This window comes from Trachemys scripta, chromosome 4 (genome assembly GCF_013100865.1).
Source record: "Trachemys scripta elegans isolate TJP31775 chromosome 4, CAS_Tse_1.0, whole genome shotgun sequence".
In the NCBI taxonomy this organism is placed as follows: Eukaryota; Metazoa; Chordata; order Testudines; family Emydidae; genus Trachemys; species Trachemys scripta.
The window spans coordinates 135,518,685-135,544,333 of NC_048301.1; the positions used below are offsets into that span (position 1 = coordinate 135,518,685).

The following is a 25,649-nucleotide window of genomic DNA, read 5'->3' on the forward strand; positions in this document are numbered from 1 at the left end:
GCATAGGGTCCATCAAGAAGGGCAAGTTATGGGCTCGGGAGAGTAGGACAGACCCTCTAAAGGTGAGTATAGGGCTGTGGGGGAGGGCAAGGCCTGTGGGGCTGGGGGTAGGAGATGTTACTGACTCCACTTGAGCAACAATAATCCCCAGACTCCCCTACCCCGCTCCCTTGTCAGGTCCCCTGGGTGGTTGGGCTGGGGCCTCATGCAGGGGCTGTGCCTGGTGCTGGGCTGGTGGTTAATGTGGCGGCTTTTGCTAGTGCTAGGTTGTGAAGAATGAAGTAGCACAGGGTGGGCTGGCGCTGGAAGCCCTGCCTCTCCTGCAACCTCTGCATGGGGTTGTTCTCCGCGACCACATAGCTGTAGCTGGGATAGCCTAGTGCATGCAACCGCTTGGCTATCAAATTATTCAGCATCCCCATGTAGCCACGCCACTGGTGCTGGGGCAGAGTGTAGCCAAGCCCCGTGGCTCCAAACGGGTATGAAGCGATCCAGCTGACCAGGTGGCCAGCAGCATCGAGCAGGCAGACACTGGGGATGTCCTGGATCAGGGTGGCCAGGTACTTCCTGATTTTCTCATTCCCCCCCCAACTGCTACATCTCATTCAGCAGGTCAACGTGGGAGACATCCAGGGATGAGAGCCTCACAGCTGGGTCCAGCCTAGTTGGGCAGAAAGCAGCAGGGCGATGCCCCAAAGGTCAGCGATCAGAGTGACACTTCAGAAGCATGAGATGGCCTTAAGATCATGAGGTTTTTGACCCACCCCGAAGGTGAGCAAGGAGTCACAGAAGCTGCGGACCCGCTGGTAAGCTGCGGCACCCTGCTTCCCGGTCCTTTTACCCTCCCCCATGAGGGTCCTTGCGGCCTGGAGGATCTGATGGAAATCCCCGCATCGCTGGAGAGCAAGCGGCACCTTATTGCGGGAGCCACGGACGTCTTCTAAAAACTCCCGCAGCTCTTCTCACACCGTATGGGGGGTGGGGTCACTGGCTTCTGATCATCCCCCGTTGGGGCACCTGGCACGGCCCCGTGGCCCACTGAGACGGGCAGGCAAGGGGCGGACCCTCGACGTGGAACCCGATGGACCGGCGCCACATTGTCCGCCTCAGACCCCGGCTCAATGGGGGGCGGCGGAGGAGGGAGGATAGCAGCCCCTATTGGGTCGGGACTGGGGAACACAAAGGCCGCTCCCTGGGGGTCATCCTCCGGGAAAGAGAAGGAGACGTCTCCGGGGGCAGCAATAGCATTATGGGTGGTGGAGGGGATAGGAAGCGGGTCAGGAGTAAGGGCAGGGGCAGGAGTAGGGTCAGGAAGAGGGACAGAGGTGGGATCCTGGGCCCCAGGAGCTGGACTGCTGGAAGGTAGCTCCTCTTGGTCGGGCTCAGGGGTCTGAGGGGTATGGAGGGGGTCCCCAGTGATGCCGGGCCCAGGTTCTATGGCAGATGGAACAGCCACGGCAGCAGGTGGTGAACAATCTTCAATGGGGCCCCGACCCGGGAAGGAACTCGGTTGCCCCACGCCAACGAGGGATACCCCTGGTAACTCGGGTCCCGGCCGCGAGGCACTGGCCGTCGCCTCAACAGGCTCGGCGGCCGTCAGCTCAGTGGCACCCGCAGCTGGGCAGGTCAAAGAGTCCAGGGGTTTCTCTGAGGTAGGAGCAGGAGCAGCAGGTAGGGGAACAGAAGATGGAGAAAGGGGGGCTGGGGTGAGGTCGGCCAGATCGAGGCCCACTGGCAGAGGGTCGTCCTCCCCCTGGGTGACCGGGGTAGACCCAGGGCCTCGATCTCCTCATAGATAGAAGGGAGCTCACCTCCCACCACCCCGGGGTCTTCTCCACTAGCACCTGAGGAGACACTTTCCTCGGGCATCGCAGGAGGTACAGGTGGCAAGGGGGCAGGAGGGGCTTCAACGGGGGCCTCCGCGAGGAGGGACCGGGGAGGACCGATGGTGGGATCCTCCGGTGCTGTCCAGCCGGCAACAGTTGATGTAAGGTACCCGCGGGCAAGGCGGAAGGCTCGGCAGCGGTGCCCCCCTTCCTAGTTTTTCGGGGGGCCTCCGCACCAGATGGTAGGAGCGGAGCTCGAGCCTTCCGCTTGCCCCGCTTTCATTGTACTAGTGTCCAGCCCTCCATGGCATTGTCTGCGGGCTGGGTGACAGGGATTGGGTCGGGGGGCAGAGATGATGGCTTGAGGATCCGAGGAGGTAACAATGGGGTAGCAGGAGGGGGGGCGGATTCCCCCTGGGGAGGGCCCTCTCCCGCGCCCAGCAACACCCCCACCACACCCTCCTCTATGGGCCCCGCTACAGTGCATGTAGCAGAGGCGGGGCTCTCTCACTCCTCTGGGCATGGTGGGGGAGGTACCCCTTGGGCCCGAGCGGGAGCAGTGGTGGTCCGAGAAGGAGGAGGGGCGGCTCCGGGTATTGGGCAACCACAGGCGCCAGCAATGGTGGGGCTGGCACTCTGCCAGGGCTCGGGGGTCCCGGACACCCCTCTGTGCCGGGCCAAGGGGCAGTCCCTCTGGACGTGCCCTATCGCCCGGCAGAGGTAACATCTGGCCACCCCCGTAGAATAATGCACCCGGTAATGGGCCCCTCGAGCGCCTCTCCGCCATGTGCCGCTGGCGGCAGTTGGAGCTGCACGTGCCGGCGGAATGAGAGGACGTGACGGAGGATGGGGTCTTTGCAGCCCAGCGAGAGAGGGCTGACAATGGAAATTGGTTTCCCCAGGGTAGAAAGGGCGGGCAACAAGGCGACATTGGGGAGGAAAGGAGGAATGGAGGTGAGGACCACACGGACACCCTGGTCCTCTAGAGGCTCCAGTGGGACGAACACGCCCCCCGCCGCCAGGCCCTTCTCCACCGCCTCTTGGGCGGCGGCCTCCGAGGCAAGGAAGAAGACAACCTTGCCATACATTTTGGAGGCCGCCACGATGGCCGTGGGCCCCACCACCCTCGCCAATACCCGCACGTAGGTCTCCACGTGCGGCGAGGCGGGCACCTGGAGGCAACGGCAACGGATGCCATGCCTCCTAGTCAAGGTGGGGAAGGGGCTGCGACAATGCGGTTCTGGCAGAACCCAACTGAGAGTGCCAACTCAGGACAAATTGCTCAAACAGGGCAGTTACAGCCCAAGGCTGGGGTTTTTCCACCTCTAAGGCAAACCAAACCAGCCAGACTAAGAGGACTTCGGTCTCACCCCACTGGCTAACCGCCAGACTCACAAGCAATCTCCTTAGACACTCCAGTTTCCCAGTATCACCACCACTACCACTCGTTATGGGGACAAATGGTTATGAAAACCAATACCCAAATAAAAGAAAAAGGTTCTCCTGATCCCAAAGGACCAAGCCCCAGACCCAGGTCAATGTACAAATCAGATCTTACCCACAAATCACGCTGATGCCAATCCTTTAGAATCTAAAATCTAAAGGTTTATTCATAAAAGGAAAAAGATAGAGGAGAGAGTTAGAATTGGTTAAATGGAATCAATTACATACAGTAATGGCAAAGTTCTTGGTTCAGGCTTGTAGCAGTGATGGAATAAACTGCAGGTTCAAATCAAGTCTCTGGAATACATCCCCTGCTGGGATGGGTCCTCAGTCCTTTGTTCAGAGCTTCAGCTTGTAGCAAAGTTCCTCCAGAGGTAAAAAGCAGAATTGAAGACCCAATGGAGATGAGGCATCAGCCTTATATAGTCTTTTCCAGGTGTAAGAACACCTCTTTGTTCTTACTGTGGAAAATTACAGCAAAATGGAGCNAAATCAAGTCTCTGGAATACATCCCCAGCGGGGATGGGTCCTCAGTCCTTTGTTCAGAGCTTCAGTTTGTAGCAAAGTTCCTCCAGAGGTAAGAAGCAGGATTGAAGACCAGATGGAGATGAGGCATCAGCCTTATATAGTCTTTTCCAGGTGTAAGAACACCTCTTTGTTCTTACTGTGGAAAATTACAGCAAAATGGAGCCTGGAGTCACATGGGCCAGTCCCTGCATACTTTGCTGAGTCTGAAGGCATATTTGCCTTCTCTCAATGAGTCCATTGTATAGCTGATGGTCCTTAATGGGCCATCAAGCAGGCTAAGCAGAGCTAATCTCAGCTTGTCTGGGATGTCACCAAGAAGCATAGCATAAGTTTGCCATACAGATAGTATAGAGCCAATATTCATAACTTCAACTACAAAACTGATACACACACATAGACAGCATAATCATAACCAGTAAATGATAACCTTGTCTTAGACACCTCATTTGACCCCCTTTATATAAGATTTGGCTGCCACTACAGGACCTTGGTTGCAACAATGATCTATAGGAAAAAGCTTCCTAGTGTAGACGCGCCAGTCTCAAGGGTTCGAATCCCGCGTTAGTTAGCAGCTTAGCGCTCAGGTGTGCCGTTCCCCTACTTACCTTGTGTCCCTGCAAAGCTCCAGGACAAGCAGCAGCAAGGCAGTTCTATATGGTCCCAGTTTATGTCAATAACGTCACAGGGGCCCAGGCCACTATAGATGGAAGCAGAGGCGGTGGATGGGCGAGATGACGTAGCTGCAGGCGGAGGGGTCGCTGCCACCTGGGCATATGCCCTGCGGGCCGGGGGAGGAGCACCCACAAAGCTGGTGGAGGGAGCAGCGGGAAAGGACGCCGCGGACGCTGGCGGGGCCGTGGCAGTGGGGGCAGCCCCTGCCATGGAGGGCCCAGTCTTCCTAGCGGGGCTCTTTCCCTTTTTCTTGCCCTGGCCTTTCCTGCCGGCTGAGGCGGCTCCCCCAGAATCGGAGGGAGCGAGGGACGTGGCAGCAGCGGAGGTCACCCCGTCACCCACCGCTGCCGATACCGCAGCAGAGGCGGTGGCAGGTGGTTCGGCAGTGGAGGTTGAGGAAGAGGCCAAGGGGGCAAGTGGGGAAGGGGTGGCGGGGCCTACTTGGGGGGGCTCGCCCGCCATGTTCCCCTCCATAATGAGCAGGGAGGGAGGGGAAAACACACCGGAGAAAAAGGGGGCGGCCAAAGGGAAAACAGGTCAACCACTCCTCCCCGCTAGGCTGCAGACAGGGGAGGAGGGCGCCAAAATGGAGGGAGATGGGGCGGGTATCAAGGGCTTGAGGGGGGGGACAGTCACCGACACTGGCTCCTCTAGTTGCACTAGGGGAGGGAAGGTCACACTAACATCAAGGGGTGCAGTGATTAACAAAAATGTGATGGGGGGCACAAGCGCACGGGAGGGAGCATGGGCACATGAGGGGAGGGGTCAATCAGGGCAAAGGGGACGCAAAGGAAGGGGAGCAACTAGGCTGGGAATGGGACAGAGAAACCAAGGGGCTAACCGTAGGGCTGGGGTGGGACAACCGAACCAAACCGCAGAGGGAAAAGGGGGGGGCAGGCAAACGAACTAAAGCTGGGGAGGGGCAAAAGGGGTAGTCAGCAAGGGGCAAAGCTGGGAGGCCTGTTGCGAGGGGGAAGGGGTCAGTCCAGGGGGGGGAAGGTGCGCTCACGAGCACTTGTGCAAAGTCAATGTGTGGGCTACCTGCCTGCTGCTGCAGGCCCAAACAATGTCAATAGGGCGTGGCAGGCCAGGAGAGCAGCAGAGTCCCAGAGGCAGGAGCGGAGGCAGATGGTAAATGGGCTGTGGAGGTGCTGGAGGGGGCAATGGGGGTGGTGGGGGTTTAGGGGGGGTGGGACACAGATGGACCAGGAGGCAGGCTCCATGCCACACCCCCTGTGTCCCCACAAACACAGTCTAGACCTCCACCACTAGAGCACAGTTCAAAAATTACTCAGTCCTGAACGGCCCCCTCCACAGTGGTCTCCAGAGTCCTGGGCGCTCCCCCAGCAGCCGATGGTCAACATAGTCCTCTTTCTCCACCTCCAGGCTCCAGCAGCTCCCCAGGACACACGCGGCAGATAGAGCAGCGGACCCGCGCTCCACCGGATGGCCTGAAGCGCGGGTGGGAGGGAGCTCGCCTGCCACCTGGCCCCTACCACCAGGCCAGAGCTCTTGACCCAGTTGACCCGGGCGGAAGAGGCCGCCGAGTACACGGTCTGGCAAGCCTCCACCCGCGCCAAGTCGCCCGGGTCCTGGACCACGAGGAGCACATCGTCAGCATACGCCGACAGGACCAGCCACAGCTCCGGCTCCCAAAGCACCAACCCCGTCAACCTCCTACGGAGGAGACAGAGGAAGGGCTCGATCGCCAGAGCGTACAGCTGGCCCGAGAGGGGGCACCCCTGCCGCACTCCCCGCCCGAAACTGACCGGCTCGGTCAGGGTCCAGTTGAGCCTGACCAGACACTCTGCGGAGGCGTACAGCACCTGGAGAAAACCCACAAACTGGGGTCCGAAGCCTAATGCTTGCAGAGTGCCCAGGAGATATCCGTGGTCCACCCTGTTGAATGCCTTCTCCTGATCCAGGGACAGTTGGGCGAACGACAGACCATCCCTACACCCAAGTTCCAAAAGATCCCGGACCAGGTAGAGGTTATCAAAGATGCTACGGCCCGGGACGGTGTAGGTCTGGTCTGGGTGGATCACGTCCTCCAGCACGGACCCCAGCCGCAGCAAGATGGCCTTGGCTACGATTTTGTAGTCCGTGCTGAGGAGCGAGACGGGACGCCAATTCCGTAAGTCGCGGAGGTTCCCCTTCTTCGGCAATAAGGCGAGCACGGCTCGCCTGCACGAAAGACGGAGGACCCCGCTCCGCAAGGCCTCAGCCCAGAGGGTGACTAGGTCCGGGCCGAGGACGTCCCAGAACACGCGGTAGAACTCCATGGTCAGCCCGTCCATGCCCGGAGATTTATTGGTGGGCATGCGGCGGAGGGCTTCCGAGAACTCGGCCAGAGAGAGAGGCAACTCTAGCCGGTCCCGGTCGTACACGCTGACCGTTGGGAGTCCGTCCCACAGCACTCTGCAAGCGGTAGGGTCGGTCGGATCCGGGGAGAAAAGGTGTGCGTAGAAGGCCCTGGATCTCTGGCACATTTCCACCGGATCCGTAAGGGGGGTGCCGTCCTCCGCTAGAAGGCAGGTGACGTGCTTCTTGGCCCCCCTCCTTTTCTCCAGGGCGTAGAAGAAGCGGGAGCCGCGATCCATCTGCCGAAGGAGGCGGATGCGGGATCGAACAAAAGCACCCCGGGCCCGATGATCGTCGAGGGCCCGGAGCTCCTCCCGCCACGCTCCGCAAAGGGATGGATCCTCAGGGCTGGCGGCCAGACGCCTCTCTAGCTCCAAGACCTCCCGTTCCAACTGCTCTATCGCCGCATCCCTCCGTAGGCTGGCGCCCCGGGTGTAATCGCGGCAGAAGAGCCGGGCGCGCACCTTTCCTAGGTCCCACCATCGCCGCGCCGAGGGAAAGGCACGCCGCTGCCCTCGCCAGAACAGCCAAAACTCCCGGAAGGACGCCACGAAGCCCACATCCTCCAACAAGCTATTGTTAAAGTGCCAATAGGCCGGCCCCGGCCTCTCCGCACATAGAGAGGCCGTCACGGTGACTAAATGGTGATCGGAAAAGGGGGCCGGCCGCACGGCGGAGGAGTGGGCCCCTGAAAGATGGAGACGTGACAAGTAAATGCGGTCCAACCGGGAGTGGCACGACCGATGGGCTTCCACCCGGACGTAGGTGAACGTGGAGACGTCGTCCGGGTGGTGGTCGCGCCAGACGTCCACCAGGGAGTGACGATCTACAATCTCCCGGAGGACGTCCGCGGCGGCCGGGCACTGCTCGGTCCCCGAGCGGTCCCGCTCCTCGAGGGTAGCGTTGAAGTCCCCGCCCAGGACCAGGCACTCACGAGGATCCAAGGAGCCGAGGAAGGCGGATGCCTGCTGATAAAAAGGCAGCCGCTCCGGGCCCGATGTCGGGGCATAGACGTTGACAAGATTGACCACAAGCCCCTCCATACGGACCCGGAGGTGCAGCAGGCGGCCCGGCACAACCTCGGCAACCCCCAGCACCTCGGGCCGTAGGTCGGGAGAGAACAGGGTAGCCACTCCAGCCGTACGAGCTGTGAGATGGCTAAAATAGACCCTGTCCCCCCACTCCAGCCGCCAGCTGTCTTCGGCGGCCGGATCCGTGTGGGTCTCCTGTAGGAAAATCACAGAGTACCCCCCTTCCCGAAGGAAGGAGAGCACCTGGCACCTGCGGAGACCCACCCTACAGCCCCGGGTGTTCAATGTTGCGAAAGAGAGAGATGGCATGAGGAGGGCTGGGGGGGGGTCCTCGCTGGCAGGGACGCTCGCGGCCCCCATTGGGCCGCGCAGCAAACCGTGACCCACCCCGAAGGTGAGCAAGGAGTCACGGAAGCTGCGGACCCGCTGGTAAGCCGCAGCACCCTGCTTCCCGGTCCTTTTACCCTCCCCCATGAGGGCCCTCGCGGCCCGGAGGATCTGGTGGAAATCCCCCCATCGCTGGAGAGCGAGCGGCACCTTATTGCGGGAGCCACGCACATCTTCTAAAAACTCCCGCAGCTCTTCTCGCAGCGTATGGGGGGGTGGGGTCACTGGCTGCAGATCATCCCCCGTTGGGGCCCCTGGCTCGGCCCCGTGGCCCACTGAGACGGGCAGGCAAGGGGCGGACCCTCGACGTGGCGCCCGATGGACCGGCGCCCCACGGTCCGCCTCAGACCCCGGCTTAATGGGGGGCGGCGGCGGAGGGAGAAGAGCAGCCCCTAGTGGGTCGGGACTGGGGAACACAAAGGCCGCTCCCTGGGGGTCACCCTCTGGGAAAGAGAAAGAGACATCCCCAGAGGCGGCAATGGCATCGTGGGAGGTGGAGGGGACAGGGCTGGGGTCAGGAGTAGGGGTAGGGCCGGCGGCAGGAGTAGGGTCGGGAAGAGGGACAGAGGCGGGATCCTGGGCCCCAGGAGCTGGACAGCTGGAAGGTAGCTCCTCTCGGTCGGGCCCAGGGGTGTGAGGGTTAGGAAGGGGGTCCCCAGGGATGCCGGGCTCAGGCTCTACGGCAGATGGAACAGCCACGGCAGCAGGTGGTGAACAATCTGCAATGGGGCCCCCACTCGGGAAGGAACTCGGTTGCCCCACACCAACAAGGGATACCCCTGGTAACTCGAGTCCCGGCCGCGAGGCACCGGCCGTCGCCTGAGGAGGCTCGGCGGCCGTCAGTGAAGTGTCACCCGCAGCCGGGCAGGTCAAGGAGTCCAGGGGTTCCTCGAAGGCAGGAGCAGCGGTCAGGGGAACAGGAGACGCAGAAAGGGGGGTTGAGGTGAGAGCGGCCAGATCGAGGCCCGCTGGCAAAGGGTCGTCCTCCCCCTGGGTGACCGGGGTCAGACCCAGGGCCTCGATCTCCTCATAGATAGAGGGCAGCTCACCTTCCACCACCCCGGGATCATCCCCGCTAACACCCGAGGCGACGCTTGCCTCGAGCATCGCAGAGGGTATAGGTGGCAAGGGGGTAGGAGGGTCCGCAGCGTGGGCCTCCGCGAGGAAGGACCGCGGAGAATGGATGGCGGCATCCTCCGGTGCTGCCACAGCCTCCCCAACCGGCAACGGTAGATGTAATGCACCCGCGGGCAAAGCGGAAGGCTCAGCAGCGGAGCCCCCCTTCCTGGTTTTCCGGGGGGCCTCCGCACCGGATGGCAGGAGCGGAGCTCGAGCCTTCCGCTTGCCCCGCTTTCCCTGTACTAGGGTCCAGCCCTCCATGGCATCGTCTGCGGGCTGGGTGACAGGGATTGGGTCGGGGGGCAGAGATGACGGCTTGAGGACCTGAGGGGGTAACAATGGGGCAGTAGGAGGGGGGGCAGAATCCCCCTGGGGGGGGCCCTCTCTCGCACCCGGCAATACCCCCACCGCACCCTCCTCTACAGGCCCCGCCACAGTGCACATAGCAGAGACGGGGCTCTCTCGCTCATCTGGGCATGGTGGGGGAGATACCCCTTGAGCCCGAGCGGGAGCAGTGGTGATCCGAGAAGGAGGAGGGGCGGCTCCGGGTACCGGGCAACTAGGAGCGCCAGCAATGGTGGGGCTGGCACTCTGCCGGGGCTCGGGTGTCCCGGACGCTCCTCCGTGCCGGGCCAAGGGGCAGTCCCTCCGGACGTGCCCTATCGCCCGGCAGAGGTAGCACCGGGCCTCCCCCGTAGAATAGTACACCCGGCAATGGGTCCCCCGATAGGGGACCAAGAAAGACCCCTCAAGCGCCTCTCCAGCACGTGCCGCCGGCGGCAGTTGGAGCTGCACGTGCCGGCGGAACGAGAGGACGTGACGGAGGGCGGGGTCCTTGCAGCCTAGCGAGAGAGGGCGAACGATGGAAATAGGTTTCCCCAGGGTGGAAAGGGCGGGCAGCAGGGCGACATTGGGAAGGTAAGGAGGAACAGAGGTAAGGACCACACGGACACCCAGGTCCTCTAGCGGCTCCAGGGGGACGAATACGCCCCCCACCACCAGGCCTTTCTCCACCGCCTCTTGGGCGGCGGCCTCCGAGGCAAGGAAAAAGACAACCTTGCCATACATTTTGGAGGCCGCCACGATGGCCGCGGGCCCCACCACCCTCGCCAACGCCCGCACGTAGGTCTCCACGTGCGGCGAGGCGGGCACCTGGAGGCAACGGATGCCATGCCTCCTAGTCAAGGTGGGGAAGGGGCCCAGGCCACTATAGTTGGAAGCGGAGGCGGTGGATGGGCGAGATGGCATACCGGTGGCCGCTGCCACCTGGGCATACGCCCTAGGGGCTGGGGGAGGGGCACCCGCAGAGCTGGTGGAGGGAGCAGCGGGAAGGATTGTTGCGGCCGGTGGCAGGGCCGCAGCAGTGGAGGCAGCCCCTGCCATGGAGGGCCCAGTCTTTTTAGCAGGGCTCTTTCCTTTTTTCTTGCCCTGGCCTTTCCTGCCGGCTGGGGCAGCTCCCCCATAATTGGAGGGAGCGAAGGGCGTGGCAGCATCGGAGGTCACCCCGCTGCCCGCCGCTGCCAATGCCGCAGTGGTGGCAGATGGTTTAGCAGCGGAGGTCGAGGTAGAGGCTGAGGAGACAGGCAGGGGAGGGGGGGCGGGGCGTATTTGGGGAGGCTCACCCGCCGTGTTCCCCTCCATATTGGGCAGGGAGGGAGGGGAAAACACACTGGAGAAAAAAAAGGGGGGGGGGAATGGCTAAAGGAAAGGCAGGTCAACCACTCCTCCCCGCTAGGCTGCAGGCAGGGGAGGAGGGCACCGAAACACAGAGAGATGTGCGAGTATCAAGGGCTTAGGGGGGACAATCACCGACACCGGCTCCTCTAGTTACACTAAGGGAGGGAAGGTCACAATAACAGAAAGGGGTGCAGTGATTAACCAAAATGTGACGGGGGGCACAAGCGCACGGGAGGGGGCATGGGCACACGAGGGGAAAGGTCAATCAGGGCAAGGGGGGCGCAAGGGAGCAACAAGGCTGGGAATGGGGCAGAGGAACCGAAGGGCTAACCGCAGGGCTGGGGTGGGACAACGAAACCAAACTACAAAGGGAAAGGGGCAGGGCAGGCAAACAAACTGAAGCTGGGGAAGGGCAAAAGCCTACAGAGGGCAAAGGGGGTAGGCAGCAAAGGGCAAAGCTGGGAGGCCTGTTGCAAAAGGGGAAGGGGTCAGTCCAGGGGGGGGGTAGGTGCGCCCACGAGCGCTTGTGAAAAGTCAATGTGCGGGCCGCCTGCCCGCCGCTGCAGGCCCAAACGCTGTCAGTAGGGCGTGGCAGGCCAGGAAAGCAGCAGAGTCCCAGAGGCAGGAGCGGAGGCAGATGGAAAATGGGCTGTGGGGTTGGTGGTGGAGGGGGCACCGGTGGTGGTGGGGGTTTGGGGGGGGGGGACACACAGATGGACCAGGGGGCAGGCTCCACGCCACACCCCCTGTGTCCCCACAAACACAGTCTAGACCCCCACCACTAGAGCACAGTTCGAAAAATACTCAGTCCAAAACAGCCCCCTCCACAGTGGTCTCCAGATTCTCATGCACTCCCTCAGCAGCCGATGGACCGCGCAGTCCTCTTCCTCCACTTCCAGGCTCCAGCAGCTCCCCAGGACACGCACAGCACCGGCGGTAGCAGCAGCAGTAGCTCCGGCAACCCTGGCAGCCAGGCAGGAAGGACCCCCCCACAGGTGGTAGTGCTGATGGTGAAGGTGGGGATCTTAGCTTCTCCCTCCAAAGATGGTGGGGAGGGGGGGCTGGCCGGCAAGGCCCCCCCACCCCTGACTCAGCAGCAGTGGTAGCAGCAACAGCAGCAGCAGTCTAGGGAGGGAGTTCTAGCCAGCAGCAGCAGCAACCCAGGGAGTAAGGGAGAAGGAGCTCCAGCCAGCAGGGCAGGTGGAGAGGAGAAGGAGAAGGAGGGAGAGCTCCAGCCAGGAGGGCAGCCACAGAGGACCCTGAGCACGCTCTGTACCTATTGGGTTCCGGGAAGTGGGCGGGCGTAAGCCCGCCCACTGCTAAAGGATCCCCCCCCAGCCTAAGGGGAAGATCCACAGGACCTGGAACTCAAATAATTACGGGGGACAACTAATGTAAAAACAGGGACAGGAGTGTGGTCAAAGGGTCAAAAGAAGAGAACCAGACGGGGACACCGAGCAGAGAACCCCGGACAGCGCCCACTGCTCCTCAAAGGCGTCAAGGGAGCCAGTGGACGCCGCCCAGAGGAACTCTGCCCGGATACGTGAACGGACAGAGGATCGGAAACAGGCCCCACAGTCACAGGCACCTCCATCGGCCAACCTCCTCTCCCTGGTTTTATAGATGGCCTGTTTAGCCAGTGCCAAGAGGAAGTTGACCAGGAGGTCCCGCGACTTTGTGGGGCCACGGATAGGGAGTGCATAAATGAGAAGGTGAGGGGAAAAGTGTAACCAAAAACGTAACATAATATCGGTGAGGAGCCGGTGTAGGGGCTGCAACCTGGCACACTCTAAGTAAACGTGAGCCAGGGTCTCCCTCACGCCGCAGAAAGGACAGGTGTCCGGGACAGGGGTAAACCGCGCCAAGTACACGCCCGTGCTCACGGCCCCATGAAGGAGCCGCCAGCTGATATCCCCGGCGGGCCTCGGGACCAGAGTGGAATAGAGGCTGGCCCACCGGGGCTTCTCACCCTCGACAGGTGGCAGGAGGTCCCACCACTTTGTATCGGGGCGGGACACGAGGGTGAGGAAGTGAAGAGTGTGCAGCACGAGCGTGTATAGATGTTTCCTTGGCGCGGTCAGGAAACGAACCGGCTGCAAGTCGTGCAGCCGGCTCACGGAGAAGGGGCGGGGGGGCCGGTTGGGTCCACGGGGCAGGGGCCCGATGAAAAGGTCCGGAGGGCCAGGGGTGGAGGGTGGGCGGGGCGTGCCCTCGTGCAGGATCCGGTCGAGGCAAACCCGAGCAGCGGGCGGCAAAGCGGCCCTCACCTCCTGAAGTACGCGCTGGGAAGTACAAGGCCTGGAGAGCCCCATGCGCCGAGCGAGCGTCAGGGGATCCAGCCAGTCTCCCCGGTCGTAGTCCAGGAGGTCTCCGACTCTAGTGACTTCTGCCAGGACCAACCTCTGGCGCACCGCGGGGGACTCCGCCACCTGCACACGAAGCTGGGGATTGTGTAGCAGGGGCTCCGCGAGGAGATCTGCCCCCTCGGTGGCCGCCACGGACCTGGTCGCTGAGAACAGTTTCCAGGTCCGGAGGAGGTCCTGGTAGAAGACCGGCAGCCCGGAGAGGTCTCGCGGAAGACCTCTCGGATCGAGATAAAAGAGCTGCCGGTCGTATCGGAGCCCTCGGAAGCGGCGCAGGAAGGCGTGCGCCAATACGCTCCACGCCGGATTACCTGCACCATAAAGGAGCCTCTGCAGGGCCTGGAGGCGGAAGACATGGACCTGAGTGTGGAGGCACTTCAGGCCCTGCCCTCCCTCCTCCAGGGGCAGATGGAGGACCCCTGCAGAGACCCAGTGCAGTCCTGGCCAAAAGAACTCCAGAATCACCCTCCGGAGGTCGGCCAGGAAGCCCGGGGCCGGGACCAGGGTGTTGAGACGGTGCCAGAGCATGGACAGGACTAGTTGATTGAGTACCAGTGCCCTCCCGCGAAGGGAGAGGCACCGGAGTAGTCCTGTCCATTTCCGGAGCCGCTCCGTCACCCTGCCCTGTAAACCTTGCCAGTTCTCCGGCGGAGACGGATGCGTGGCAGAAAGGTAAACGCCGAGATAGAGCAGCGGACCCGCGCTCCACCTGATGGCCTGAAGCGCGGGTGGGAGGGAGCTCGCCTGCCACCCGGCCCCTACCACCAGGCCAGAGCTCTTGACCCAGTTGACCCGGGCGGAGGAGGCCGCCGAGTACACGGTCTGGCAAGCCTCCACCCGCACCAAGTCGCCCGGGTCCTGGACCACGAGGAGCACATCGTCGGCATACGCCGACAGGACCAGCCGCAGCTCCGGTTCCCGAAGCACCAACCCCGTCAACCTCTTGCGGAGGAGACAGAGGAAGGGCTCGATCGCCAGAGCGTACAGCTGGCCCGAGAGGGGGCACCCCTGCCGCACTCCCCGCCCGAAGCTGACCGGCTCGGTCAGGGTCCAGTTGAGCTTGACCAGACACTCTGCGGAGGCGTACAGCACCTGGAGAAAACCCACAAACTGGGGTCCGAAGCCTAACGCCTGCAGAGTGCCCAGGAGATACCCGTGGTCCACCCTGTCGAACGCCTTCTCCTGATCCAGGGACAGGAGGGCGAACGACAGACCATCCCTACACCCAAGTTCCAGAAGATCCCGGACCAGGTAGAGGTTATCAAAAATGCTACGGCCCGGGACGGTGTAGGTCTGGTCTGGGTGGATCACGTCCTCCAGCACGGACCCCAGCCGCAGCGAGATGGCCTTGGCTACGATTTTGTAGTCCGTGCTGAGGAGCGAGACGGGACGCCAATTCCGTAAGTCGCGGAGGTCCCCCTTCTTCGGCAATAAGGTGAGCACGGCTCGCCTGCACGAAAGAGGGAGGACCCCGCTCCGCAAGGCCTCGGCCCAGACGGTGACTAGGTCCGGGCCGAGGACGTCCCAGAACACGCGGTAGAACTCCACGGTCAGCCCGTCCATGCCCGGAGATTTATTGGTGGGCATGCGGCGGAGGGCTTCCGAGAACTCGGCCAGAGAGAGAGGCGACTCCAGCCGGTCCCGGTCGCCCGCGCTGACCGTTGGGAGTCCGTCCCAGAGCACTCTGCAAGCGGTAGGGTCGGTCGGATCCGGGGAGAAAAGGTGTGCGTAGAAGGCCCTGGCCCTCTGGCACATCTCCACCGGATCCGTAAGAGGGGTGCCGTCCTCCGCTAGGAGGCAGGTGACGTGCTTCTTGGCCCCCCTCCTTTTCTCCAGGGCGTAGAAGAAGCGGGAGCCGCGATCCATCTCCCGAAGGAGGCGGATGCGGGATCGAACAAAAGCACCCCGGGCCCGATGATCGTCGAGGGCCCGGAGCTCCTCCCGCTTCTCCCGGCACGCTCCGCAAAGGGATGGATCCTCAGGGCTGGCGGCCAGACGCCTCTCTAGCTCCAAGACCTCCCGTTCCAACTGCTCTATCGCCGCATCCCTCCGTCGGCTGGCGCCCCGGGTGTAATCACGGCAGAAGAGCCGGGCGCGCACCTTACCTAGGTCCCACCATCGCCGCGCCGAGGGAAAGGCACGCCGCTGCCCTCGCCAGACCAGCCAAAACTCCCGGAAGGACGCCACGAAGCCCACATCCTCCAACAAGCTATTGTTAAAATGCCAATAGGCCGGCCCCGGCCTCTCCGCACATAGAGAGGCCGTCACAGTGACTAAATGGTGATCAGAAAAGGGGGCCGGCCGCACGTCAGAGGAGTGGGCTCGTGAAAGATGGAGACGTGACAAGTAAATACGGTCCAACCGGGAGTGGCACGACCGATGGGCTTCCACCCGGACATAGGTGAACGTGGAGACATCGTCCGGGTGGTGGTCGCGCCAGACGTCCACCAGGGAGTGACGATCTACAATCTCCCGGAGGACGTCCGCGGCGGCCGGGCACTGCTCGGTCCCCGAGCGGTCCCGCTCCTCGAGGGTAGCGTTGAAGTCCCCGCCCAGGACCAGGCACTCACGAGGATCCAAGGAGCCGAGGAAGGCGGATGCCTGCTGATAAAAAGGCAGCCGCTCCGGGCCCGATGTCGGGGCATAGACGTTGACAAGATTGACCACAAGCCCCTCCATACGGACCCGGAGGTGCAGCAGGCGGCCCGGCACAACCTCGGCAACCCCCAGCACCTCGGGCCGTAGGTCGGGAGAGAACAGGGTAGCCACTCCAGCCGTACGAGCTGTGAGATGGCTAAAATAGACCCTGTCCCCCCACTCCAGCCGCCAGCTGTCTTCGGCGGCCGGATCCGTGTGGGTCTCCTGTAGGAAAATCACAGAGTACCCCCCTTCCCGAAGGAAGGAGAGCACCTGGCACCTGCGGAGACCCACCCTACAGCCCCGGGTGTTCAATGTTGCGAAAGAGAGAGATGGCATGAGGAGGGCTGGGGGGGGTCCTCGCTGGCAGGGACGCTCGCGGCCCCCATTGGGCCGCGCAGCAAACCGTGACCCACCCCGAAGGTGAGCAAGGAGTCACGGAAGCTGCGGACCCGCTGGTAAGCCGCAGCACCCTGCTTCCCGGTCCTTTTACCCTCCCCCATGAGGGCCCTCGCGGCCCGGAGGATCTGGTGGAAATCCCCCCATCGCTGGAGAGCGAGCGGCACCTTATTGCGGGAGCCACGCACATCTTCTAAAAACTCCCGCAGCTCTTCTCGCAGCGTATGGGGGGGTGGGGTCACTGGCTGCAGATCATCCCCCGTTGGGGCCCCTGGCTCGGCCCCGTGGCCCACTGAGACGGGCAGGCAAGGGGCGGACCCTCGACGTGGCGCCCGATGGACCGGCGCCACACGGTCCGCCTCAGACCCCGGCTTAATGGGGGGCGGCGGCGGAGGGAGAAGAGCAGCCCCTAGTGGGTCGGGACTGGGGAACACAAAGGCCGCTCCCTGGGGGTCACCCTCTGGGAAAGAGAAAGAGACATCCCCAGAGGCGGCAATGGCATCGTGGGAGGTGGAGGGGACAGGGCTGGGGTCAGGAGTAGGGGTAGGGCCGGGGGCAGGAGTAGGGTCGGGAAGAGGGACAGAGGCGGGATCCTGGGCCCCAGGAGCTGGACAGCTGGAAGGTAGCTCCTCTCGGTCGGGCCCAGGGGTCTGAGGGTTAGGGAGGGGGTCCCCAGGGATGCCGGGCTCAGGCTCTACGGCAGATGGAACAGCCACGGCAGCAGGTGGTGAACAATCTGCAATGGGGCCCCCACTCGGGAAGGAACTCGGTTGCCCCACACCAACAAGGGATACCCCTGGTAACTCGAGTCCCGGCCGCGAGGCACCGGCCGTCGCCTGAGGAGGCTCGGCGGCCGTCAGCGATGTGTCACCCGCAGCCGGGCAGGTCAAGGAGTCCAGGGGTTCCTCGAAGGCAGGAGCAGCGGTCAGGGGAACAGGAGACGCAGAAAGGGGGGTTGAGGTGAGAGCGGCCAGATCGAGGCCCGCTGGCAAAGGGTCGTCCTCCCCCTGGGTGACCGGGGTCAGACCCAGGGCCTCGATCTCCTCATAGATAGAGGGCAGCTCACCTCCCACCACCCCGGGATCATCCCCGCTAACACCCGAGGCGACGCTTGCCTCGAGCATCGCAGAGGGTATAGGTGGCAAGGGGGTAGGAGGGGCCGCAGCGTGGGCCTCCGCGAGGAAGGACCGCGGAGAATGGATGGCAGCATCCTCCGGTGCTGCCACAGCTTCCCCAACCGGCAACGGTAGATGTAATGCACCCGCGGGCAAAGCGGAAGGCTCAGCAGCGGAGCCCCCCTTCCTGGTTTTCCGGGGGGCCTCCGCACCGGATGGCAGGAGTGGAGCTCGAGCCTTCCGCTTGCCCCGCTTTCCCTGTACTAGGGTCCAGCCCTCCATGGCATCGTCTGCGGGCTGGGTGACAGGGATTGGGTCGGGGGGCAGAGATGACGGCTTGAGGACCTGAGGAGGTAACAATGGGGCAGTAGGAGGGGGGGCAGAATCCCCCTGGGGAGGGCCCTCTCTCGCGCCCGGCAATACCCCCACCGCACCCTCCTCTACAGGCCCCGCCACAGTGCACATAGCAGAGACGGGGCTCTCTCGCTCATCTGGGCATGGTGGGGGAGATACCCCTTGAGCCCGAGCGGGAGCAGTGGTGGTCCGAGAAGGAGGAGGGGCGGCTCCGGGTACCGGGCAACTAGGAGCGCCAGCAATGGTGGGGCTGGCACTCTGCCGGGGCTCGGGGGTCCCGGACGCTCCTCCGTGCCGGGCCAAGGGGCAGTCCCTCCGGACGTGCCCTATCGCCCGGCAGAGGTAGCACCGGGCCTCCCCCGTAGAATAGTACACCCGGCAATGGGTCCCCCGATAGGGGACCAAGAAAGACCCCTCAAGCGCCTCTCCAGCACGTGCCGCCGGCGGCAGTTGGAGCTGCACGTGCCGGCGGAACGAGAGGACGTGACGGAGGGCGGGGTCCTTGCAGCCTAGCGAGAGAGGGCGAACGATGGAAATAGGTTTCCCCAGGGTGGAAAGGGCGGGCAGCAGGGCGACATTGGGAAGGTAAGGAGGAACAGAGGTAAGGACCACACGGACACCCAGGTCCTCTAGCGGCTCCAGGGGGACGAATACGCCCCCCACCGCCAGGCCTTTCTCCACCGCCTCTTGGGCGGCGGCCTCCGAGGCAAGGAAAAAGACAACCTTGCCATACATTTTGGAGGCCGCCACGATGGCCGCGGGCCCCACCACCCTCGCCAACGCCCGCACGTAGGTCTCCACGTGCGGCGAGGCGGGCACCTGGAGGCAACGGATGCCATGCCTCCTAGTCAAGGTGGGGAAGGGGCCCAGGCCACTATAGTTGGAAGCGGAGGCGGTGGATGGGCGAGATGGCATACCGGTGGCCGCTGCCACCTGGGCATACGCCCTAGGGGCTGGGGGAGGGGCACCCGCAGAGCTGGTGGAGGGAGCAGCGGGAAGGATTGTTGCGGCCGGTGGCAGGGCCGCAGCAGTGGAGGCAGCCCCTGCCATGGAGGGCCCAGTCTTTTTAGCGGGGCTCTTTCCTTTTTTCTTGCCCTGGCCTTTCCTGCCGGCTGGGGCAGCTCCCCCATAATTGGAGGGAGCGAAGGACGTGGCAGCAGCGGAGGTCACCCCGCCGCCCGCCGCTGCCAATGCCGCAGTGGTGGCAGATGGTTTAGCAGCGGAGGTCGAGGTAGAGGCTGAGGAGACAGGCAGGGGAGGGGTGGCGGGGCCTATTTGGGGAGGCTCACCCGCCGTGTTCCCCTCCATATTGGGCAGGGAGGGAGGGGAAAACACACTGGAGAAAAAAAGGGGGGGGGATGGCTAAAGGAAAGGCAGGTCAACCACTCCTCCCCGCTAGGCTGCAGGCAGGGGAGGAGGGCACCGAAACACAGGGAGATGTGGGAGTATCAAGGGCTTAGGGGGGACAATCACCGACACCGGCTCCTCTAGTTACACTAAGGGAGGGAAGGTCACAATAACAGAAAGGGGTGCAGTGATTAACCAAAATGTGACGGGGGGCACAAGCGCACGGGAGGGGGCATGGGCACACGAGGGGAAAGGTCAATCAGGGCAAGGGGGGCGCAAGGGAGCAACAAGGCTGGGAATGGGGCAGAGGAACCGAAGGGCTAACCGCAGGGCTGGGGTGGGACAACGAAACCAAACTACAAAGGGAAAGGGGCGGGGCAGGCAAACAAACTGAAGCTGGGGAAGGGCAAAAGCCTACAGAGGGCAAAGGGGGTAGGCAGCAAAGGGCAAAGCTGGGAGGCCTGTTGCAAAAGGGGAAGGGGTCAGTCCAGGGGGGGTAGGTGCGCCCACGAGCGCTTGCGAAAAGTCAATGTGCGGGCCGCCTGCCCGCCGCTGCAGGCCCAAACGCTGTCAGTAGGGCGTGGCAGGCCAGGAAAGCAGCAGAGTCCCAGAGGCAGGAGCGGAGGCAGATGGAAAATGGGCTGTGGGGTTGGTGGTGGAGGGGGCACCGGTGGTGGTGGGGGTTTGGGGGGGGGGACACACAGATGGACCAGGGGGCAGGCTCCACGCCACACCCCCTGTGTCCCCACAAACACAGTCTAGACCCCCACCACTAGAGCACAGTTCGAAAATTACTCAGTCCAAAACAGCCCCCTCCACAGTGGTCTCCAGATTCTCATGCACTCCCCCAGCAGCCGATGGACCGCGCAGTCCTCTTCCTCCACCTCCAGGCTCCAGCAGCTCCCCAGGACACGCACAGCACCGGCGGTAGCAGCAGCAGTAGCTCCGGCAACCCTGGCAGCCAGGCAGGAAGGACCCCCCCACAGGTGGTAGTGCTGATGGTGAAGGTGGGGGGGTGTCCTAGCTTCTCCCTCCAGAGATGGTGGGGAGGGGGGGCTGGCCGGCAAGGCCCCCCCACCCCTGACTCAGCAGCAGTGGTAGCAGCAGCAGCAGCAGCAGTCTAGGGAGGGAGCTCTAGCCAGCAGCAGCAGCCCAGGGAGTAAGGGAGAAGGAGCTCCAACTAGCAAGGCAGGTGGAGAGGAGAAGGAGAAGGAGGGAGAGCTCCAGCCAGGAGGGCAGCCACAGAGGACTCTGAGCACGCTCTGTACCTATTGGGTTCCGGGAAGTGGGCGGGCGTAAGCCCGCCCACTGCTAAAGGATCCCCCCCCAGCCTAAGGGGAGGATCCACAGGGCCTGGAACTCAAATAATTACGGGGGACAACTAATGTAAAAACAGGGACAGGAGTGTGGTCAAAGGGTCAAAAGAAGAGAACCAGACGGGGACACCGAGCAGAGAACCCCGGACAGCGCCCACTGCTCCTCAAAGGCTTCAAGGGAGCCAGTGGACGCCGCCCAGAGGAACTCTGCCCGGATACGTGAACGGACAGAGGATCGGAAACAGGCCCCGCAGTCACAGGCACCTCCATCGGCCAACCTCCTCTCCCTGGTTTTATAGATGGCCTGTTTAGCCAGTGCCAAGAGGAAGTTGACCAGGAGGTCCCGCGACTTTGTGGGGCCACGGATAGGGAGTGCATAAATGAGAAGGTGAGGGGAAAAGTGTAACCAAAAACGTAACATAATATCGGTGAGGAGCCGGTGTAGGGGCTGCAACCTGGCACACTCTAAGTAAACGTGAGCCAGGGTCTCCCTCACGCCGCAGAAAGGACAGGTGTCCGGGACAGGGGTAAACCGCGCCAAGTACACGCCCGTGCTCACGGCCCCATGAAGGAGCCGCCAGCTGATATCCCCGGCGGGCCTCGGGACCAGAGTGGAATAGAGGCTGGCCCACCGGGGCTTCTCACCCTCGACAGGTGGCAGGAGGTCCCGCCACTTTGTATCGGGGCGGGACACGAGGGTGAGGAAGTGAAGAGTGTGCAGCACGAGCGTGTATAGATGTTTCCTTGGCGCGGTCAGGAAACGAACCGGCTGCAAGTCGTGCAGCCGGCTCACGGAGAAGGGGCGGGGGGGCCGGTTGGGTCCACGGGGCAGGGGCCCGATGAAAAGGTCCGGAGGGCCAGGGGTGGAGGGTGGGCGGGGCGTGCCCTCGTGCAGGATCCGGTCGAGGCAAACCCGAGCAGCGGGCGGCAAAGCGGCCCTCACCTCCTGAAGTACGCGCTGGGGAGTACAAGGCCTGGAGAGCCCCATGCGCCGAGCGAGCGTCAGGGGATCCAGCCAGTCTCCCCGGTCGTAGTCCAGGAGGTCTCCGACTCTAGTGACTTCTGCCAGGACCAACCTCTGGCGCACCGCGGGGGACTCCGCCACCTGCACACGGAGCTGGGGATTGTGTAGCAGGGGCTCCGCGAGGAGATCTGCCCCCTCGGTGGCCGCCACGGACCTGGTCGCTGAGAACAGTTTCCAGGTCCGGAGGAGGTCCTGGTAGAAGACCGGCAGCCCGGAGAGGTCTCGCGGAAGACCTCTCGGATCGAGATAAAAGAGCTGCCGGTCGTATCGGAGCCCTCGGAAGCGGCGCAGGAAGGCGTGCGCCAATACGCTCCACGCCGGATTACCTGCACCATAAAGGAGCCTCTGCAGGGCCTGGAGGCGGAAGACATGGACCTGAGTGTGGAGGCACTTCAGGCCCTGCCCTCCCTCCTCCAGGGGCAGATGGAGGACCCCTGCAGAGACCCAGTGCAGTCCTGGCCAAAAGAACTCCAGAATCACCCTCCGGAGGTCGGCCAGGAAGCCCGGGGCCGGGACCAGGGTGTTGAGACGGTACCAGAGCATGGACAGGACTAGTTGATTGAGTACCAGTGCCCTCCCGCGAAGGGAGAGGCACCGGAGTAGTCCTGTCCATTTCCGGAGCCGCTCCGTCACCCTGCCCTGTAAACCTTGCCAGTTCTCCGGCGGAGACGGATGCGTGGCAGAAAGGTAAACGCCGAGATAGAGCAGCGGACCCGCGCTCCACCGGATGGCCTGAAGCGCGGGTGGGAGGGAGCTCGCCTGCCACCCGGCCCCTACCACCAGGCCAGAGCTCTTGACCCAGTTGACCCGGGCGGAGGAGGCCGCCGAGTACACGGTTTGGCAAGCCTCCACCCGCACCAAGTCGCCCGGGTCCTGGACCACGAGGAGCACATCGTCGGCATACGCCGACAGGACCAGCCGCAGCTCCGGTTCCCGAAGCACCAACCCCGTCAACCTCTTGCGGAGGAGACAGAGGAAGGGCTCGATCGCCAGAGCGTACAGCTGGCCCGAGAGGGGGCACCCCTGCCGCACTCCCCGCCCGAAGCTGACCGGCTCGGTCAGGGTCCAGTTGAGCCTGACCAGACACTCTGCGGAGGCGTACAGCACCTGGAGAAAACCCACAAACTGGGGTCCGAAGCCTAACGCCTGCAGAGTGCCCAGGAGATACCCGTGGTCCACCCTGTCGAACGCCTTCTCCTGATCCAGGGACAGGAGGGCGAACGACAGACCATCCCTACACCCAAGTTCCAGAAGATCCCGGACCAGGTAGAGGTTATCAAAAATGCTACGGCCCGGGACGGTGTAGGTCTGGTCTGGGTGGATCACGTCCTCCAGCACGGACCCCAGCCGCAGCGAGATGGCCTTGGCTACGATTTTGTAGTCCGTGCTGAGGAGCGAGACGGGACGCCAATTCCGTAAGTCGCGGAGGTCCCCCTTCTTCGGCAATAAGGTGAGCACGGCTCGCCTGCACGAAAGAGGGAGGACCCCGCTCCGCAAGGCCTCGGCCCAGACGGTGACTAGGTCCGGGCCGAGGACGTCCCAGAACACGCGGTAGAACTCCACGGTCAGCCCGTCCATGCCCGGAGATTTATTGGTGGGCATGCGGCGGAGGGCTTCCGAGAACTCGGCCAGAGAGAGAGGCGACTCCAGCCGGTCCCGGTCGCCCGCGCTGACCGTTGGGAGTCCGTCCCAGAGCACTCTGCAAGCGGTAGGGTCGGTCGGATCCGGGGAGAAAAGGTGTGCGTAGAAGGCCCTGGCCCTCTGGCACATCTCCACCGGATCCGTAAGAGGGGTGCCGTCCTCCGCTAGGAGGCAGGTGACGTGCTTCTTGGCCCCCCTCCTTTTCTCCAGGGCGTAGAAGAAGCGGGAGCCGCGATCCATCTCCCGAAGGAGGCGGATGCGGGATCGAACAAAAGCACCCCGGGCCCGATGATCGTCGAGGGCCCGGAGCTCCTCCCGCTTCTCCCGGCACGCTCCGCAAAGGGATGGATCCTCAGGGCTGGCGGCCAGACGCCTCTCTAGCTCCAAGACCTCCCGTTCCAACTGCTCTATCGCCGCATCCCTCCGTCGGCTGGCGCCCCGGGTGTAATCACGGCAGAAGAGCCGGGCGCGCACCTTACCTAGGTCCCACCAACGCCGCGCCGAGGGAAAGGCACGCCGCTGCCCTCGCCAGACCAGCCAGAACTCCCGGAAGGACGCCACGAAGCCCACATCCTCCAACAAGCTATTGTTAAAGTGCCAATAGGCCGGCCCCGGCCTCTCCGCACATAGAGAGGCCGTCACAGTGACTAAATGGTGATCAGAAAAGGGGGCCGGCCGCACGTCAGAGGAGTGGGCTCGTGAAAGATGGAGACGTGACAAGTAAATACGGTCCAACCGGGAGTGGCACGACCGATGGGCTTCCACCCGGACGTAGGTGAACGTGGAGACGTCGTCCGGGTGGTGGTCGCGCCAGACGTCCACCAGGGAGTGACGTTCTACAATCTCCCGGAGGACGTCCGCGGCGGCCGGGCACTGCTCGGTCCCCGAGCGGTCCCGCTCCTCGAGGGTAGCGTTGAAGTCCCCGCCCAGGACCAGGCACTCACGAGGATCCAAGGAGCCGAGGAAGGCGGATGCCTGCTGATAAAAAGGCAGCCGCTCCGGGCCCGATGTCGGGGCATAGACGTTGACAAGATTGACCACAAGCCCCTCCATACGGACCCGGAGGTGCAGCAGGCGGCCCGGCACAACCTCGGCAACCCCCAGCACCTCGGGCCGTAGGTCGGGAGAGAACAGGGTAGCCACTCCAGCCGTACGAGCTGTGAGATGGCTAAAATAGACCCTGTCCCCCCACTCCAGCCGCCAGCTGTCTTCGGCGGCCGGATCCGTGTGGGTCTCCTGTAGGAAAATCACAGAGTACCCCCCTTCCCGAAGGAAGGAGAGCACCTGGCACCTGCGGAGACCCACCCTACAGCCCCGGGTGTTCAATGTTGCGAAAGAGAGAGATGGCATGAGGAGGGCTGGGGGGGGTCCTCGCTGGCAGGGACGCTCGCGGCCCCCATTGGGCCGCGCAGCAAACCGTGACCCACCCCGAAGGTGAGCAAGGAGTCACGGAAGCTGCGGACCCGCTGGTAAGCCGCAGCACCCTGCTTCCCGGTCCTTTTACCCTCCCCCATGAGGGCCCTCGCGGCCCGGAGGATCTGGTGGAAATCCCCCCATCGCTGGAGAGCGAGCGGCACCTTATTGCGGGAGCCACGCACATCTTCTAAAAACTCCCGCAGCTCTTCTCGCAGCGTATGGGGGGGTGGGGTCACTGGCTGCAGATCATCCCCCGTTGGGGCCCCTGGCTCGGCCCCGTGGCCCACTGAGACGGGCAGGCAAGGGGCGGACCCTCGACGTGGCGCCCGATGGACCGGCGCCACACGGTCCGCCTCAGACCCCGGCTTAATGGGGGGCGGCGGCGGAGGGAGAAGAGCAGCCCCTAGTGGGTCGGGACTGGGGAACACAAAGGCCGCTCCCTGGGGGTCACCCTCTGGGAAAGAGAAAGAGACATCCCCAGAGGCGGCAATGGCATCGTGGGAGGTGGAGGGGACAGGGCTGGGGTCAGGAGTAGGAGTAGGGCCGGGGGCAGGAGTAGGGTCGGGAAGAGGGACAGAGGCGGGATCCTGGGCCCCAGGAGCTGGACAGCTGGAAGGTAGCTCCTCTCGGTCGGGCCCAGGGGTCTGAGGGTTAGGGAGGGGGTCCCCAGGGATGCCGGGCTCAGGCTCTACGGCAGATGAAACAGCCACGGCAGCAGGTGGTGAACAATCTGCAATGGGGCCCCCACTCGGGAAGGAACTCGGTTGCCCCACACCAACAAGGGATACCCCTGGTAACTCGAGTCCCGGCCGCGAGGCACCGGCCGTCGCCTGAGGAGGCTCGGCGGCCGTCAGCGATGTGTCACCCGCAGCCGGGCAGGTCAAGGAGTCCAGGGGTTCCTCGAAGGCAGGAGCAGCGGTCAGGGGAACAGGAGACGCAGAAAGGGGGGTTGAGGTGAGAGCGGCCAGATCGAGGCCCGCTGGCAAAGGGTCG

General features: G+C 63.5%; 1 pseudogene; it reads right to left on the reverse strand.

The window, feature by feature from the left end:
• Nucleotides 1–203: 203 nt before the first annotated feature.
• LOC117877489 overlaps nt 204–25,649 on the reverse strand; it is a 33,730-nt pseudogene continuing 8,284 nt past the window's right edge.